General features: G+C 37.2%; 1 protein-coding gene across 6 annotated transcripts in view; it reads right to left on the minus strand.

Annotated features, from left to right (window-relative positions):
- Positions 1-21052, minus strand: part of LOC112050527 (RNA-binding protein Pasilla) — a 100460-nt gene that overhangs the window by 63793 nt on the left and 15615 nt on the right. For 2 of the 6 annotated variants that reach the window (XM_052888107.1, XM_024088814.2), the window contains exon 2: positions 8858-8943. The exons of the other annotated variants lie outside the window; for them this stretch is intronic. The gene's annotated coding sequence lies outside the window, so the exon portion shown is untranslated. The remainder of the gene's footprint in view (positions 1-8857; positions 8944-21052) is intronic. 6 annotated transcript variants of the gene reach the window in all.

The raw sequence follows: 21052 nt of genomic DNA on the forward strand, positions 1-21052 counted from the left end.
CATGATTTTTAAATGAGCCACAATTAATTATACAACAGAACTCGACGTACGGAGGTATAAATATACTAGCAGAAGCGTTGCGGTTTCACCCGCGTACTTCCCGTTCCCGTGAGAATAGGGTAATAAAATATAACCTATAACATTTACAAATAACGTGGCTTTGTATTGCTAAAAGAATATGCTAAGTTGGTGGAGTAGATCCAGAGATTACGCCCTTAAACATCACAAACTTTAACAAAATATCAAGTATGTATATTTTTTTTTATTGTAGCGTATGCTCGCGACTCTGTTCGCATCAAATACTCTAAAGTCGATAGTATATATCCAAGGTTTATTGAGAACCCTGAAAGTTTTATCTAAAATTTAAAAATTTGAAGTTGGAAATATCCTAATAAGTTAAGTTGCTGACATATTTATTTTAAGCGAGCATTTTTGCGTCTATTGTGAAATATCTTTATTCTTTATTTGCCCTTCCAACTAATTTTGATACAGGGTCCCTCCAAAGCACGCTACGCCACTGGATAGACGTCCACAGCCGGACATAGGACTTTTGTACAGGCTTCCATAACGCACTATTATTATAGAACCTGTCACTGTAAAATGGCCAACTGCACAATTCCGACAGACTAGAGCTTTAAAAATTCGCATCAAAGCCTTTGTGAACCATCCCCGAAATGCTTTTCGGTCGTTCGCTTTTATCATTCACTGTGAGATTAGATAGATGGGTAGGGTAGAGATGAGCCAACTAAAAACGTTAAAGAAAAAATAATACTGCCGGTTATGCCATCAAAACGTTATACAAAAAAGTATAAAAGTATATCTAGGTAAAATCGAAACACTATTCTCTTCTAACTAAATCACGAAAAACAGGTTAGGTTAGACTTAGAGGTACCAACAGGACTAGTTTTCAAATCTCTCACTCTCTCTTTCTTCACTCGGTCCCTCACGGTCACGAATGAAGATTAACCACCCCCTTGGCGAGTAATCTTTTTATGTAAGTACAATGTGTATCCTCCATCGTGTACGGTCTCTGGTCATTTTGGACGATATAGTAGCAGGTGCAGGCCTGTTTCTTTGAGTAGATCCGACCAGCGTGTTAGAGATCTACCCTGTTTTACTCATCTACCTTGTGCGGGTGTTTGCCACCTACATTTTCAAATATCTACCCAAAAATGTCGACTAACTCTTCAGCTATAATATCGCATTAGAATACACACGCGTTGTTATTTCAATTCCCCGTGTGCGGCGTCAATACGGAACAGAGAGAAGGTAAATATTCAATGTTTGCGTACTAAATTACGAGTGGCTACGCTTTTTCGCAACGTTTGCCATTTTCCCGGGATTTTTTGCATAAAATAAATGATATTTTGCGCCAAACACATATCCGTGTTTGATAACAGCACTGGCTTCACTAAAATAACAAAATATTATATTTATTTTTTGTATAAAACCAAGCGAACTGGAATATACAAGCACAACATTCGCCTTTTACTCTTTCAATATATTATAGAACATTGAAAGAGTAAAGCCGAATGCTCTGTACATTAAAGCATCGTTATCCGCTTATGTTGATCTTATAGAGAGTGGATATGGAGTTTTGACCCACCACGCTGCGCCAATGAGGCCATACTTAGGGTCATAATTTTTGGACTGTGAGTCACTGTGACAACACTAACGTTAAACTCTCCGAGGCACGGAATAACACAACCAATTTCCCAAATGGTGACACACAATTTTCATTTCCATCTTTTAATTAGGAAAATATGTAGATTGTCGTAAAAGAAACATTTCTCATAATTTCAATGTTGTTCGGTAGTTGTTTTACTTAATAAAACCATAGAGTTTGTAGAGAAAGAAGAAAGTAAAAGAGCCACTGCTGAGTTTTTGACCGTCTCTTCTCAGTATAGAATATACCGTCCGAACCGGTAGTATGAACTATAGACGTAGGCTAAGCCTAATTTGATACGAATAATAACATCATTATCAACCTAAATATCATACGGCTCACTGCTGAGCTCGAGTCTCCTCTCAGAATAAGAGCGGTTAGGCCAATAGTCCACCACGCTGGCCCAATGCGAATTGGCAGCTTCACACACGCAGATAATTAACAAAATTCTCTGGTGTGCAGGTTTCCTCACCATGTTTTTCCTTCACCGTTTGAGACACGTGATATTTAATTTCTTAAAAATGCACACAATTGAAAAGTTGGAGGTGCATGCCCCGGACCGGATTCGGACCCACACCCTCTGGAAACGAAAGTAGAATAATAACATAATCTACACTAATGTTATAAAGAGCAAATATTTGCATTATTATTGTAGGTATGTAACGAACATCGCGATTTATTGATTAACATCTAATTTAATACCTACTGTCTTAATTACTGATAGCCTTGGCATAATCTGGGCTAAGAAGCCTTAGCAATTAATACAACGATAAACAAAAATGGCATCTATCGAGTAGTTGACCCACTAAAACGAATCTACGTCATACAGTCAAGGTTTTATATGAAAAACATAAAAGTATAATATAACGCTTGCATTGCTTATTATAAAGCAGAGTTGGCAATTCAATATTGTCGACTCAATATTTCCTGAGAAATATGGTAGTTAAACGAGCATGGAGGGTGTTTTCCTGTTAATGCTGTTGTATTTTGTCGGATCGGATCAGGGTAGGTAATATTTAGATTCCGCTGATAATATAAAAATGATTTTTCATTGTTATCATCGTCAGAATCTTTCCGCTCATAATATATCTATACTTATAATAAAACGGGTCGAATACTATACATTTATTCTCAATTTGAGATTTTACTTATTATTTTTTTGTCTGTCTGTCTGTCCGAGTTCTTTTTTTTTCGGGCATCACGCTGAAACTACTGAATGAATTCAAATGAAACTTGGCACGGTTTATGAACATAATATCTTCGTATTATGGTCTTAAACCGTGCCAAGTTTCATATATAGGTTATAGATTTTTTTTTATAAATAGTAAATAAGGGGTTGAAAGTTTGTATGGAAAGTCCTTCATTTTTGGAGTTATAGTTTTAAAAATTTGCTAATAAATCATAAAAAAATACAAAATATAATGTAATTCAAAAATTTATAAAATTCAACCCGTAAAGTGGTGAAATAGGGCTTGAAAGTTTACATTGATTCCTTGCGCATGCAGGCGTCCGCTAGTTTATCATAAACCCAGCGAGTGTGTGGTAAAGGATTTCCACTTAAAACAGTTTTCCTATTTCGCCAATCATACATGAATAGAATGAATAGAATAAAAGAAAACATTCACCAAGATTGGAAACTAATACAGTTAAAATTTCAGATAACCTTGCGATAATCTGATCTACGAAGAAGCCCACTAATTTCAAAATGGATACGGCAAATGTTAATCGAACCTGTCGATTGACCCACCGCCGAGGCAAGTGAGCCGCGTCGTCACAAGGTCGCGACCACGCACGCGTTGCCAACGCAACACAATTGACTCGCAACTAATACTGACAAATCCGTTTTACCTACTTTGCAGCGACTAACCTCATCCCGGGCCTCTGAAACCCTTGCAATAATTGAAGCTAAAGAGAAGCCATAGTCGGCACAAAGTCGGATAGAGACGGATGACCCAATAAGATGTCGACTGCACGAAAGAACTATCTACAGTTGCAGTTGAACGCAAACATAATTATCATAGGAAAAGTAAAAATTAAATTGACTAAGAAATAAAAAAATCGTCGGCGTAACAAGTTAAGTAGGTGTAGAAAATCTAGGAAATAATTTGCCAACGTCACTTTAGTAGGTAATTAAAACGAAACTAATGACAAATGTGTTGTAAATTCTTCAAATGGTTTAATTGGTGTAAACCAAGATCAGCAAGAGACATACATACATACAGTCCATTATACAGAAGGTTGTGTCTTAACACAACCTTCTGTATAATGGATAAAAAAGGCAGATGTTTTATACTCGTTCTATGTGGCCACATCGAAATAGAACACAATTTTGTAAATTATTCAGATATGCCGTCCTGATTAGACGACAACTACGTGAGTTATTGGGCCATTTATGATTACCGTATCTAGTGAAAGTAACGCATCCAAGTAAAATTACTTCGCGCTCCACAAGGTATTGAATGTTTTATACAGGATCATAATTTCGTTTTGATTTTGTTTCTAGATACAAATTATAAATTGTATGAAACAAAAACTAATTAAATTATCACGTTTCCGAAATATTGATTAGCAATATTGTACAACCTCATCTATGAATAGTTTAAACAAATCTCTTTCGTTGGCTGTGTAATAAATCGTTCTACTCATTAGACGAATTTTTCGCTAGATAAATTTTAATTTGATTTATTTTGTGTAATCTAATATTAATGCATGATTCTCTTATAATTTTCTATTATATCTGACTATTAAAATAACATGTCTCTCTGCGGTAGATCGAAATTTCATTTGGACATATTTTCGTATAATTTAATTTCAATTATGTATATTTAAATGTCAATCTTAATTGTATTTATTTTATTTGTGACAATTATAACATTGTAAGTAAATAATATTACTTAAACAGTGCTTTATAAAATCGTAAAATTTGCACACCATGTTAATGGTAATACACTGTGACTAATCATTCTTGTAAAACACCATTTGTATACGCGTATTAGGCAAATAAAATTTCATTTCATTTAAAAACTACAAGAGAATTGAATAACTACTAAAATGTTAAGAACTAATAACTTAATAAGTATGTTAGAGTATTCGAATAGTTCTTATTACATATTCTCTATTATTCAGTTTAATGAAACCTACCTCATACATTCGCTAACAACTAACAGTTTCATTAGCAGCAATTAGCATTAGAGCCCATTGCAATTATGGACATCAAAGAGCAAGCTCGCCAATTAGATATAAATAGCCAATGTGCTATAACGTTGACATGGTGCGCTGAACATGAAACCTGCAATATTCTGTATAATCAACTAGCAGACGCCGCGCGGTTTCACCCGCGTGATATCCGGTCCCGTAGGAGTAAGGGTATAAAATATAGCCTATAACACTCGGCGTGTAGACATTGTAAGAATTTCAGTTCAAATCGGTTTAGTAGTTTAGAGTAAACAAACAATCAAATCTTTCATATTTATAATATAAAAATGAATCGCAAAATGCGTTGGTAAGCGCATAACTCAACAACGTCTGGACCAATTTGGCCAATTCTTTTTATTAAATGTTCGTTGAAGTTCTAGGATGGTTTTTACGGCGAGAAAAATTTAAAAAGACTAAAAAAACTTATACTCCCATACAAACGATTCGTAATAATTTGAATTTTAATATGTATAGGTTAGGGATAAGGTAGGAGTAGGGTATGGACGAAGTGCACAAAAGTCAAAGCGTAACCGGGTCCGCTAGTTTATAATATAGATAAACCTTAGTGTACGAGCCAGACTCGATACTGAGATGTCACAGGGTCGATCCCCGCTGGACTCTTGTCACACACACCTAGCACCTCCTAACACAGCCTTTCCGACTAATTGGAGCGGAACAGAAATATTATTAGGTAGTATTGGTTATATAGATAATTCTTGAATAGAAAACACACTGTTACAAAAACATTTGCCGGGTCAGCTATGAGCTAGTAATATGAATAATAATAAGTACAGATACACAAGTACGTCAGACAGTTAAATTTGTTGCGATCAATTGTAAAAAGATGAAACAAGTCAAGTAGCTATTATTGAGCTAATAAATAGTGAATATGGGCCGGCGGGCGGCGGGCGGCGAGCGGCGGCCCATAAGGTAGGGTTACCAACATTTAGATTTTGCTATAAAAAATATAGTAGGTACGTATTTTATAGAATAAGCGAAAGGAACGAATTATTACTTATATTTATAAAAACTATATTTATTTGCATTTTTTGTCAAAAAAAATCATTTTTGTCAGTCAAATTTAATTTTTAAATTATTTAATGAAAACCAAAAGCTAACTTTTTAGTAATTTCTAAGTTTAAAGTTCAAAACTCGATAATATAGACAAGTTTGGATACGCCTGGCGATTCATTTGCGTATTCATCTGTCGAAAAACGTCATAACGTTTTGATGAAAATATAGTAATTTTGCGCGCAATCTTAAGCACCCAGACACAGACCCGATATATAGTACAATATTATATATTATAGTACAGTTGGCAACCCTACCACAAGGACACGCCGCCTGACGCCTCCTACGGCCAACAATTGAGTCGCATCCCACCGCCACCGGCAGCGCCGCGGCTCATTTGACCTCGTTCCCGCCGGAGCGTGTCACACCTGCCACTCGATACTACACCGTTCTTGGTTACGTTCCTTCTACACTTTATTTAATTACTGGGTTTGCGTTGTTACTTGATGACTGGTCAATGTATAATTCAACTAGCTGACGCCGCGCTGTTTCACCCGCCTGGTTTCCGTTCCCGTAGGAATACAGGGATAGTATATAGCCTATAGCCTTCCTCGATAAATGGGCTATCTAAACACTGAAAGAATTTTTCAAATCGGACCAGTAGTTCCAGAGATTAGCGCGTTCAATCAATCAAACAAACAAACAAACAAACAAACTCTTCAGCTTTATAATATTAGCATAGATAGCAAACAATGGGAATAGAATCCTGAACTTGCGGCGTGATGGTATATGTATAGCTTATACTAGCTACAAACCTTCACTTAATGTAAATCTCTAGAAAAACAGGTACAGTTTTCTGTTTTGCCTACACATTGCTAACCCTTTATAGCCTTCCTCGATAAATGGACGTCACAAAATGGATTTTAGATCCATTTTCTAAATTAGGGCGTTCAACCAAACACATTTTATAGATGCCAGTGCACAAGTTTTTAACTAGAGTAGAGTCTGGACATACAAATTATGCAAGCTGAAAAACATCTTCTTTATTAGGGGCATGTAATGCAACATCAGGATATACAGTACATTTTTGCACGTATGAAGTGCACGCCATTGTATTATGCAATGTAAAATTATATAGAGCACTTCAAAATGCACATTAGCGCTGCAATGACGTAACACGAGTAGCTACATCATGGTGGGAGGCAGTTCCCGCAAATGGGTCGTCAAAGTCAAGAGCGGATCGGCTTTACCTTTCATCGCTGGAGCGCCCTCGAGGCTTTGTGGCAGCGCCCCAGACGTCGACACAATATCAGCTCTTACTTTGCAACAATCTTTTTTTTGACGTGTTCCTTGTGGACTTGACCTCGATCTGTCTATTCTCGGTCCATTACAAGAAATGGCAAGTATTTTTGTAGTATGTGGTACATCAAACAAACTGTAGTCTAAAAATATGTCTTCATATTATTGTACTAGTCAACGACCTAATCTACATTTTTTGAACTTGAGAACTTTAATTTTCGCTGTGAATTTTTATTTCGTCTCTCTCCAAGAATTCTTTGCAACTAAAGGTCCTACTCTAAGAATATACGCTTCATCAAAATTCATAAATATGTCTCTGCATATAATACAGCATTCATATAAGGATATCAAAATATGAATACTGTCTCGTTTACATTTTAATCTTTCCATCAAGTGACATTGAAATCAAGAGTCATTTGAACTTCTATGAACAAAGAAAAAAAAAGAGTAACCGTATTAAAAGCAAAAGTGAATTCACCATTCCTAAATACAAAGAGTGTAAACGGTATACGTAGTTGTTAACGATACCGCAAGATCCACTGATGAAGGACAAATATCTCCCACGAGCGCGCGCCCACACGGAATATGAATCATGATCCCTAGAGGATAATAGTTGTTCACTATCAATTAGTATTCAATCTTCGACATCGCAATTATATTGTGATTTCCGATTATTGAACACCGCGGTCGTGTTGATTCCAACGAGGAAAACGACTATACCTAGATACTAATATTAGCTAATACCTAGGTTAACGAATACTGGACGAATGAGGTAGTTTGTGCATCCAGTGCTTAGCCTAAATAGCTTTTTATCTCGAGGTCCTGGGTTTTAGTTCTGGATAGGGCTTTAAATATTGAGCTTTACTTGCTTTCTTAAAATTGGTGGTGTTATACCCCCTCGTGGTGTACCTCGACGAGATCGTAAAGCCGTTGGTTCGGTCACCATCATTAACATTGATCGTCACAGCCACAGCCACTCCTATTGGAACAACAACATGGTAGGTTGAAGCTTCATGTCTCCTCTCCAAGGATGGAGGCCTTGCTCTGTAGTGCGCCGTTAAATTGGGCTGATAATGAAGTTTAAACAACTGGTTAAAACAATTAAATCACTAGATATAGAATTAATGAAAGAGCGTTTGAGTGTAATTTGCCAATGATCGAGTATGCCTAATCAATTTCAAACAATCAAATGCTGTTAGCAAGTGCTTGGAAAATGGATTACAGAAGACAGACACGATCCGAACAAAACAGGCTAAAGTGAAGCTTTCAAGGTGAATAAATGAATTTAACAACTTGCTTCGTCCGTTCAAGCAATAGAGTTTTTATTTGAATTTATTTATATTTCATATATCGCTGCTTGGTGGATATACAAATAAAATATATTTTATTGAAGTGGATCTAAAAGCTCCTTTAAAGCAATAACAGTTTCATATATTCTAGTAAAGTGTTGTTGATAATAAATATACATTGGTAACTGGAAACTAAAGTTACGAGGGTTCCTTTCTATAGGAAGAAACCCACAACAGAACTCGGTACTCTGTTCTCGGTAATTTGAGTTTATTGAAAAAAAAATGCATAAATTTAGATGAACACCAATAGATAATGATTGATTTTTAGAAATGACTGGTGTAGAGGTACGATTAAGATGGAAGAGGTATGGCTGTTATGTGATCTTGAGTCCCATACCTCGTGTCGGTTTCTACACGGCATCCTACGAATATCTTCAGACGGTAACTAGCCGCCACCGAAGCCTTCCACCAGAATAACCAGACCTGAACGAAATTAGAAAAGATCATTTGCTAATCTGTCTCTATATAACCATAAATGTAGAAAGCTCCTACCGACTGCGCCAAGTAGGATATTTATGGAGATATTTAAACACCTATATTGTGACAAATATTTGTGTATTATTATTTTTATAAGGACCAAATCAGAGTTTTTATATATTGCTACAAATTACATTTCACGTTCAACATCAAAATTACTGGATATTTTTCTAGGTGGTTAAAGAAGCGTGTTGTAAGTTTCATTATAAACGACATTTTTAATACTGAATAGAAGCAGATGATACTTTACAGAATACCCATCACCGATGTTGCAATTCCCCTCAAATTAAGCTACGAGATTGTTTTTCGAGTGGATATGATAACAGACCAACGGCCGAGGATCCAAACTAAGTCGGATTTGAGTCCGACCCAACCCAACCGCCGAGCTATTGAGGCATAAATGAATAATAAATTTACTTTTCTTTTTCTAAATATTTCTTTCGAGTGAGAGTAGTCTTCAATTGAATTTGAAATTACTTTTCAAACCAAGATCCGCAGATGCTACGGTATTAGACTGAAACATACAATATTTTGTATATTCACAAAGAATTAAGTAATTTATTATTCATTTTACGAGTTGGTTATTTTTAATGCAAAAACAAACACCATTAAAGAGAAGGAATGTTAAAATTATTATATTCGATAGATAATGTTGATACGAGTGTGATACTAATCTCTCGGCTGAAAATAAAGTCGTTTCCAAAGCTTATCTCAACAAAACAATGCCGTGTGAGCCGCTAATAACTTTATACTATTTATTTTTAGTCATAAAGGCAGGTACACATTAATGATGATGATGAGTGACCGCGCGTTTTTTACAATATTTCATTCAGCTTGCCCTGAACTAATCTAAGCGTTTAATTAACCTCAAACATGATAAAATTGCGTCTCTTCGACAATATTAGCAAGGAGCTGGTCTGGTGACGGTATGGGTGTGGCTATAGGAACTCCCTACATTACAAGAAGATAGAAACTAGTAGTAGGTAGTAGTACTAGGTAGAAAATTTATATCAAAGCTTTTTTATATTAATTTAATCTCAAGGTCGATTGCCACCACCGTTGACTTCAGTACCTCGACGGGTATAAAGGCTTTAACTGGATATATTTACAAAGAACAAATGTTGGGATGAAATTACTGTTGCGGTGCATCCGTATATACACATGTATAAGGGTTATTAAGGGAGGGAGGTGAGATAAACATCAGTTGATGGCGGCTATATAAGACAGAACGTCTTATATAGCCGCCCAGTTTACAGTTCGTTTTAAGTTTAGACTTCAAGGTTAAATAAAAATAGCATCGAAATCATAGTAAGAATCGAATTAACATACACGAAGAACGGCAGGGTCACTTGAATAATTTGTAACTAGTTTATTTTATTTCGATAACAAATTAACGCTTCACTGCGTTAACACGTATTTTTTTCGTTCCGTAAATGGAATTAATTTGGTACGAACTGAAGGAAAAATAATAAAATATAAGTAATATTATAAATATTAAGAAAGAATAAAAGGGTAGTAAGCAATTAGGCGAATATTAAAGCGGGTATGGATAATTTTACTGATCAACATACCGTTACAATTATTTTGAAAAATATAACGTTGTTTTAAATAGTAAGATTTTTAGTTGCGAGTTTTTAAATGAACTTCTTGAGACACATTTAAAAATTTTTGCATGTTTATTATAGAAACCCTTATGTGACTAATTTTTTTTTGTAACGTAGTTTTGTGCATCAGAAGTATTTTTATTATTTTATTTTTCATTGTACACGATAAACTTCTTCAAATTAACGCTTCCATCTATCAAAAAGTATGGTTCTTACTAAGTAAATAGGATTTTAAAATTAAATTACCGTAACTCACTGAAATTTGTAGCACATAAAAACCTGCCAATATTTTAACTCGGCTACCGCTTGTTTACAACATAATAAAAATTGCGAACTAAAATTTTTCGCTCTCAGCTAAAGTGAATTATCCAAGTACGTGACTCGCTGTGTTGGCAACGGCGCGGCGTTAGACGCAGCGGATCAATATCATTTAAGTCGCTCTTGTTCAAATTTTTATCAGGATTCTGGATGACTAAACTTCTTTTCTTTATTTTCTTCTTTTAATTGTACCATTACTGTATTGAAACTCTCGCAAGTTTATTTAATACAATTATTTAAAAAAAAAACTTTAAATTCATTATAGTTAATACAACAGAAGTTTCATAGCCTCTAGTCTCTAGCATAAGAAAAAAAACACACACAGAGGTCTGTAAGTGACGTTTTTTCCGTAACAGTGTCTAAACGTACACTGTTGTGTACACATATGTACAGTGAAGTAGGTACAGCAACTGTGTGACAGTACTGTTTCTACCACAGACAAGTTTCCGTTAACCGCACGGTCCGAACATACCGTGTGCACTAACCACAACAAAGAGTCTCCCGCAAATATGTGGTGACGTCACAGCTCGGGCCATGGACAATATTTTTTAAGCTCTCGTAATGTGACGCAAATAATTTTCATTTTCCCAGATTCCTGCCAAATCAATAAAGAAGCGCGAGCAACATTATGCGGTCATTGGCCGCCGGGTAAGCTGCGTGTATCTATGGGAGGCATTTTCGTTTTCATTTCCCGTGTAACGTTTTCCCGGCCGGATAAACGGGAAAATGGGCGAACGGCTACTAATGGCTAACTTATATTCCCGATTGAATATATTTTTTCCGAGTATATAGTGTTCAATGTAAATAAATTAAATGGTTATCAGAGTAGTTATATAAATTTACGTTATTCATCATACAATCAAATTACTTAATGAACCAAAAAATTAAATTGACTCGTTTGAATATACAACTTTAAAATTATGTCATTAACTCGACTCGACGTATATTCGCAATTAAATTCAAATTTATTTGACTAATTGAAATGCGATGGACGCAATAAACGGAATAATGAAAGGTCGAGTAATAACAATCGGTAATGAAATGATGTCATTAATTGAATTTCTTTTGCATTTCAATTTTACTTTATTTAAGTATAGTTGTGTCGTATTGGTAAACGATTGAGCGTTCCAGTACGTTGCCTTCTAGAAAACAATCTAGGGTATGGGTTGAATAATTTCTAATCTAAGGCAATTTACAAGATATACATATAATGAAGTTTTCAGGATAATCATGTACCTATCACAGTGGATGATTTAAAACATTGGTAGTGTTTTTTTTAATTTTTGTGATTACGTAACATGATTATTTCAGCCAAAAGACATTACAATAACTTCGTTTCGGGTAATTTATCAGCATATTTCCATTATGGCGAAAGGAATTTGTGACACAAAAGTCGTTACATCAGCTAAATTATTGAATATCAGGGTCCATTTAATAAACGCTATTAATTATACCAATGGTTGATGGAATATTCAGATGGCATGCCATAAAGTAGAGCAAAATCTACGTACCTGTCGGCCAAACCTAATGATGATATTTGTAACGCGTTTGACTACCCTTAACTACCCTTAACTACGGCTAGGTCTTTTAGATACTGAGATGAGGAGTGCCAACCAACCTACCACACTATTCCAAAACGGGTTGACACCATAAGAGTGATAATGTCAAATTCTTCAACAACCATCTGATGTTAACGAAAATGACCAATAGCTTAAGGTGCTCCGAAGCACAGGGCGATAACAATTTTAGTGAAAGCTTAGAAGATAGAAAAGCTTCGCCCGCCCAGGAATTAGTAATCCGAAGCCACAGTCTAACTAGACTATCGAAGCAGACCAAATAACAATACCTCACAAATGAACCTTAACCATTGCACGCTTGTACACAAAACATGCAATGTGTCAGTTACATCACAGTCACGCGTCAGGACGGCACGGGTCGCGGCACGCACGGCCCGGCTCGCTGAGTCGCTGCTCGTATCGATCGTTTAGCACACTTTGTTTCAGCCCACTTTCCCACCACTCACGTGGCTTTCAAGTGAAATTAGTAAAGCCTCTATCATAGTCACTGTATCAACTATATTGACGGCCTCCGTGGCGCAGTGGTATGCGCGGTGGATTTACAAGACGGAGGTCCTGGGTTCGATCCCCGGCTGGGCAGATTGAGATTTTCTTAATTTGTCCAGGTCTGGCTGGTGGGAGGCTTCGGCCGTGGCTAGTTACCACCCTACCGGCAAAGACGTATCCCCAAGCGATTTAGCGATGCCGTGTAGAAACCGAAAGGGGTGTGGATTTTCATCCTCCTCCTAACAAGTTAGCCCGCTTCCATCTTTAGACTGCATCATCACTTACCACATTCAGGTGAGATTGTAGTCAAGGGCTAACTTGTAAAGAATAAAAAAATAAAAAAATACATGTCTTGATGGCGACAGTACACCGAGAGATGGGTTGACAAACACTGCGCCACTAGATGTACCGACGACATCAAGGGGGTTAAGCTTGAGACCGTGGTACTTTTCAGAGGTGGTGAGCCGTGATAGTCTAGTGGATATGAGCTCTGCCTCCGATTCCGGAGGGTGTGGGTTCGAATCCAGTCCGGGGCATGCACCTCCAATTTTTCAGTTGTGTGCATTTTAAGAAATTAAAATATCACGTGTCTCAAACGGTGAAGGAAAAACATCGTGAGGAAACCTGTATACCAGAGAATTTTCTTAATTCTCTGTGTGTGTGTGTGAAGTCTGCCAATCCGCATTTGGCCTGCGTGGTGGACTATTGGCCTAACCCCTCTCACTGAGTGAGCTGAATATGGGTTGATACCGAGAGACTATAATGAAATATCTGGGCGGTTTTTAATTTGTATTAGAATACACAAATCAATAAATAATTTATTTATGTCTGAAATTAATTTTATCATAGTGGTAGCTTCCAAACGCTCTATTTAATACCTGAAGACCTGAACGTCTAAACACATTTAGTGTGTCCGAGATTTTAACCCGTAACACAGTAAATAGTGCAGTGGCTATTAGGCAATGGGGCTTAAAGTACCTGCGCCTAAGAACTTCAATTCAGTTCAGCCTCCCGACGCAAGTGTGGGCGACGCTTTAGCCCGTAACCCATTAAAGTGCAGTGGAGTGGCTGTTAGGCAATCTGTGGGCGAGTGGTGCGCTTAGCGCGGTCAGCGGGGCCCGAGTGCGCCCGCGGGCCCCGTGCCAGCGCTGCACTGCGGCACGCTGCAGGCGCAGGGTTGAATCGATATCGGCCCCAGAAACGAGGGCCCAGCTGATTACGTGTTTCTGATCGAGCGATTTGCTGGCCCGGTGTTCACTTGGCAACTTAACTTGCAACGTAAAGTGCAACTTCACTTTGTTGACGGGTGAAGTTGAGTGACGTACGAGTGCGAGTAACTTATTTCTACCGTAATGCATGGCTTTAAATTGTTGTTTCTATCGTACTTAGTGATTACAAGCGTTGAAACATAAAGTCTAAAATCTATACTTATAAACAAACTGGTCGAATTCTATAGTATTTATTCGCAATTTGAGATTTTACTTATACTATTTTACTTTTACCAAACGTTACCGTAATATAACGGACGACAGCGCCATCTAGAATCTATACTTATAAGACAAATTCTGAATTCATTGATTTCCACCCGGACAAAGTCGCAGGTGTCCGCTAGTATTCAATAATAATGGTTATTTAATGCCTCTTAACTGATTAATAATAATACCTAAGATGGAACGCTATTGCGTAGATTTTCAGCCTTTAATTCAGTTAAAAAACCTCAATTTGAAAGATTCAGAAAAGACATACATCGGAAGAGAATTTCAAACCCTAGCCGTCATATTATGTAGATGTTCTATATGGAAATTGAAGAAATAAGGCTGAAAGTTATTCCGAGTCCGAAAATCGAACCCAGGACGTATTAAACAAACTGAATCCAATCATTAATACTGGCTAGCTGACCGCACTATCCGACCACGCGCCGAACTTGATCAATGTCGGCTAACCAACAGATTATCCGATCAGATATGGCGCCGGCCTTTTCGCATACGAGCTCGCCGCCAATATAGCGCACGCGGAAAAATCATCAATTTCACTCTACACTTCGGACGTAGCACTTTGCATGATTACTTTGTGTTAAGTAAATAACGTTAGTTATTTAAAAAAAACAAAACCTTGTTGATTATGATTGATATAATCTATCCTCGCGCAAGAATCAAGATTCTTACTTTATATAAAATTTTACCGCGTGATTCCCGTGCCGTAGGAATACGGGGCTAAAATATAGCCTATATCGCTCGGGGATAGTATAGTTTTCTAACAGTAAAAGAATTTTTCAAATCGGAAAGAGTTTCAGAGCCTATTCAACGCAAACAAACAAGTAAACAATAAAAATCTTTCGTGTTTATAATATTAGTATAGTTAGTGAGTTTCGGACGTGGTCCTTTTTCGAGCTAGCAGATTTCAAGAACCAAGTATTACGCGTAATTCTGTATTTTCTATGGGATATCACGAGATCTCATGTCCCAGTTGCCAGACACTCCTTTACTCGTTTCGTGATTATCATTCACTTAAGATCACTAAAGTATAATATTTAGTATCTTCCGAAGTTGGCATGCAAAAGTCACTAACAACTGGGGAATTGATTTGTCATATCATACCTATCTTGATCAAATTGCCTCGTACATACCACAATAGCGAAATATGCCTAAAGGAGGGGAATGATGAAGAGGGAGGGGAGAGTGAAGCAAACGTAAACAATTCATCAAAGGAAACACTCGGAGAACGCGGCAGTCGACGCAAACTTGCACGTAACAAAAATTGTTGCACAAAGGGAGTTTCGGGAAACAATTGGAAGTCTTAAAGTTCCGACCGGAGGGAGCGCTGGAAAGTGCTCCGTGGACAAAGGTACTCTTTTATTTACACCTACACCTTACAACAATCGTCCTTAGGAAATGCAAATATAAATTTGTGTTTTTTAACAATTCTTAACAAAGGGTTTCTAACAAAACAATTAGTATTTATAACAAAATCATCAGACTTTAGACCTCCCTGATTTTTGGTGTTATGCCGAGGAAAATATCATTTGGATTGAAACCTGTTATAGCCACCGCGGTTCAAACACCATAACTGGGAACCGTACTTATCCAAGGTAAAAGCATGCGCTGACAAACTTTCAACCTTCCTAAAATGGAGTATGTCTGGCTATCCAGGCTCTACTACTAAAAGAGCAGTAGCTATGTATTTACTATATAATTATGAATAACTAAAAGCACTTAACCTCAAAACGTAAATACACCAAGCGTTTTCCATTTAAACGTTATGTTTATTTCGAGTGCACGTTCATTTTGACCTTAAAATGAAAACCGTCTAAAAAGCGCGGACTTTAGTGGATAACCTCTCGGCGAATGGCCATTCTGTTGAATTTTAAAATTCAGCCCCAGAATGTAGCATTTTCTTTTGTTGGCTCGCACTAAATCATCCCCCTGGGGGGGACAAAAGATTTCCACAGTGCCGTGAGGTCGCATTATGCTCGGATCGCAACCAGGTCATGATGGTTTGCTGAGTCGGCGGAATTTTTTTGTTTGATTTCGTCGTGTGCAATTTATACTGGTGCTGAGTTTATGTGCGACCTCGAGCTCGCTGACGGCAAGCGCTTACCGGTCTCATGAGAGCGACCTTTGCAATGGTAATGCATTCAAAGAAAGAAAATATACTTAATGAACGAAAAAATATTTTTCTTATAGTGATAGTTTACGGAATGATCCACCTAGTCATAAATGACTATTGCGTAAATGTGTCAAATATATGTCAAACTAGGACATTTCTTTGCTGTCAAACGGATCCTATCAAGTTACGCAATTGGTCAGGTAGGCAGTAAATCATCGATGCTCATACATATAAATGATTGATCAATTTAATACTGGTCTAGATGATTCGTTCTGTGAGTGTATTAAAAGACTACATCACTGGAGGAATGGCGACAAATTGTGAGGTCATAACCACTCTACCTTCTTTCACTTTTTAGAAACGCTCATATTAATTTGACGCTATATTTCGCTTCAAAAGAATCAGTGGAGAGCACATACGATCTTATTTTTCGCTTTTTAGTCTAGTACATTTTCAAGTCGGATGAATTTGTTTTTAAAAACGTTTATTGTTAATGTTTCCTTCTACAACTTAAGGCGCGTGTAATTAAATACTTAAATATTTAAAGAAAATCAAATACAGGAAAAATATTTTCCATCATAAAACTGCAAGTATCTCATAAGACCGTTCACGTAGCGAACAAATCAAACAGATCTATATCGCTAGCAGTAATTTCTAGGGAATAAGGCCAGCTATGACATATTTTTCAAACCGGCGTACAAATAGCACACACGTATGAAGTAGGTCATATCTATTGCGTACTGAAGCGATAACGAATCGCCGTTATGTAGGTACTAGGTATATAGATGTAATGCGCTGGGCCCGGGCTAACCATTCAGCGAAAGTTTGATAAAAACCGATTTTTTTTCGCAAGCTACATTATCTGCCAGTTATATAGGCAATATTCCTGCAGGAACGGGAACTACGCGGGTGTATGTCCTCCCTACAGAATATCAGCAACGGAGGCAATTTTGATCAATTAGAGAAAACCTAAATTTTAAAATGATATTTTACAACATACTCGTACATGAATTTTTTATAATGAATAGCTTTAAAAAAAACAATTCTATTGATAATTTAATCTTTTCAATAAAATCAATAATCCTCCTTTAAGTATTCGTAAAGTTTATATCAATAATCGGCATATGACAATGGAAGCGGGGTTTGAAACTATAACCTCTCGATATGTTCTGACTTGGCCGTGGATTATAGAAGTTTACAGAATAGATTCATCAGCCGTGCCCACAGCGATTTTTCAAAACCCCTCATTAGCTGTAAAGGGACACATTAACAAGTTGCGCCGCGTCTCAGGAATCAGGGCGGCTTGACATACATTTGCAAAGAAGGTTGGTTACTGGCACAAATACGGGAGCTCGCATCTAAAGTGGGCCATGCATGCTCTTGCTTTCAAATAGAGAGCCTTGCAGAGGTTCAAAAACTCAAATTCAAATTTTTTCATCAGTTTACAAACGCTTTTGTTAATTCAAATCTGTCTGTTTCTAGACTCTACTACCGCTTGAGAGGGTAGAATCTACTGAATATAGCCAAGGTTAAAGAAACATTACCACCCTAAGCCCGCCAACCCGAATCAGAGAAGCTTGGTGGGACTAAGCTTCATATCCATTCCAAGGAGGAAGGCTTGGTCCTGTAGTGAGCCGTTAAAAAAGGCTGATAAGTTATTGGCCCTGCAGTAGTCAAGCGGATTACTTCAAAAATCTACGTTTTTTCACATGTAAAAATTTTTTTTTTCAGGCTGATGAGAAAATTTATGTTTTAAGAGCTGAATCATCATAAGTCCGAATACCTAAACTGAACGAGCCAATTGTTTTAGATAGACCCAAACCCTTGCGATTAACAACTGAATAGCCATTAGACAAACAGGGGCCAGTCGACAGTACAATTATAACCCACGACCGTTACCCGTCTCTCCTACAGAGATAGGCATTGCGACAGCAAAGCAAACGTAAGCGAATTCACACCGAGTTCACTGCAAACAGCGCGGTGGCAGCCGTTACAGAGGCGGTCGGAACATTGAGTAAACAAGTTATCGAGGGCCTAAGCTAACAGATCTCTCGGGTACTCGCTAACCACTCATTATGAGCGCGTTATAGTCTCATCTGTGCTAACATTCTAACGTTTACCTTCGTCGTTAATTGCCTCGTTTAGACCTTTGGTATATTGGTAAGGTTCAGTTCAGTTACCGATTATAACCCCTGGGTTCAAGTCCTTAGCCAGCCTATGAAAATGAGCTCGGGATTTTCAGGGATTTTTAGAGCCAGACTTCCTTGTTTATAGAAGAGTGTATACGAAGCTGAGACCCACAACGCAGCTGCAATACAGGTTGGCAGCCTTAGGGTGGTAATGTTTGATATTATAACGATAACGATAACGATTGTGTAGAAGTTCTATAGCAATCGAGGGAAGTTCGAAGAACCCCTAGTCCAACAAAGCAGTTAGATAGCGTCCTTCATTCGTTCGATTTCGCAAGTAGTATTCGAGAATCTTTAATATATCGACCATTACATACTGATGATTGATAAAATTTAAATGATTATGATTTACATAAATTAAAGTAAGACTTATTCCTAGCGAAATAGCACTAAAGTGAGTTTGAGGTTCTGCCATAATAAAGTACTCTACACGGAGAAAATTTCACGATAGATAGATGATATAAAAAATTACGTATCATTATCCAATATGCGGTGCAATTTGTTCGCAATTCTTCTGCCAAGAAAGCACGTTGCCAAATATGTCAGAGATCACAAACGTTACCTCCGGGAAACAAAAACGTGTAGCTGCCAACATTTTTGGCACAATCATTTATAATCCAGTTAATCCTATATCTGCAGGCAAATCTAACGAAATCCCTTGTGCTATCATCCGCTTTGATGACTCGGAGAAGAGCAACAATCTATATATGAAAAACTTCGTGGTTCGTACCATCAAAAATTTACGAAGTGATAATTTCCAGATATCAATTTGAATTTTTAGATTTATAGGCTGTTGCCTTTGGGACATCTTATATATTATTGTATAAATCTGCCTCTGTCATTAAGACAAACACGACTTCGCCCGTATATAATTTCTTGCCCCATATTTCTACTGTTTTCATACTATTATTATGACATTTAATCAAAAGAAAAACCAGTCATCAGTCCAAAACACAGCAGTGGCAAGGTATTTTAAATGTCGCACGTAATATTAATGGCCACTTAATCCTATACTTGGAGGCAAATGTATTGTGCAAGCGTCGCAGTCGTAGAGCCATAAAAGCGAAAGTAAGTTAAGCACAACGGATTCTACTCGCGTAGAATTTCAATTAGCTTTTTGCGGTACATTAGTGTGACACAAAAACCTCTGCTATGGCGGGGAGTTGCTATATATAAACAGACTCCCAAGGGGTCGATGATGATGTACAAGGGGCCCAGAAAGTGAAAAAAATAATAACGGGTTCGTGAGATGTAATCAGGGAAAAGTAAAGCTCATTTAAGCGTGAGTTCCTCAGATGTAATTCGGATTCACGACAGTGGACCTCATTCCAACAGATCCTTGCTTTAAAATTTTTCTTTTTACAAGGGTCCCTTTCCATGTAAGAAAATTCTGTTATATGTAGCAGTGGGATACAAAGTTCTACAATAGTGGAACTACAGTATCTTATTTTGATATATTTTCTCGACCCTCATGTGATCCAGTTGATTACTAGAATTCACAAGAGAGAGATAAGTAACCTCAATTACATCAACCTTTGATAAATAAATACTAACAATTTAGGCATAGTGTACACATATAAATTTTCTGTAAAGCCTAGATCAGCCGTAAAGTAATGGTCCCCGTTAAAGTGACAGATAACGGGGACAAGGGATGAATTTTTTATTCAAATCCCGCTGTCCTACAACAGGGGATACGGTCAACGGACGCAATGAGACTGCCAAATACACATACGTCGTAGGTATAAAAATGATTAGAGAACAAATACTCAACTCATGTCTACTTCTAAGTTTGTTGCTCTGAGCAGAAAGCCTCATTTCTATGGTGGCTCCTAGGATGTAACCGTTTTTACTTTTACTTGTATTCTATTGTAGGCGTAAGTAGGCATGTAGTAGGTATGCGGAGAATTAATGACGAGCACGTCACGTACAGTATGTAGAGTCTCTGTAAGAATTTTAGAAATCCCTTATCTCGGTGAAACGGAATTAGGTCACGAGTTTTGTTGTAGCATTTTAAATAGTTTAGTTTTTTCGTAGCATGTCGCGCGATTAATGGCTTCCATTTAACTATTCAAAGCAATTCAGCGATTCCGCGCTGTAAGCGATTAAAGTTATCAGTTTTACACACTCGTATTCTAAATTAAGGGAGGTTCTTTGTTACTACGAGTACATTGCAGAGCTTAAATTTTTAGTATGCAGCATTGTAGTAAGTAACTATTTTGAGTGAGGATAAGTACATAATATTATATTTAAGAATCTTTTTTTGGATTACTAAATA

The sequence above is a fragment of the Bicyclus anynana genome, chromosome 21 (assembly GCF_947172395.1).
Source record: "Bicyclus anynana chromosome 21, ilBicAnyn1.1, whole genome shotgun sequence".
Lineage (NCBI taxonomy): Eukaryota > Metazoa > Arthropoda > Insecta > Lepidoptera > Nymphalidae > Bicyclus > Bicyclus anynana.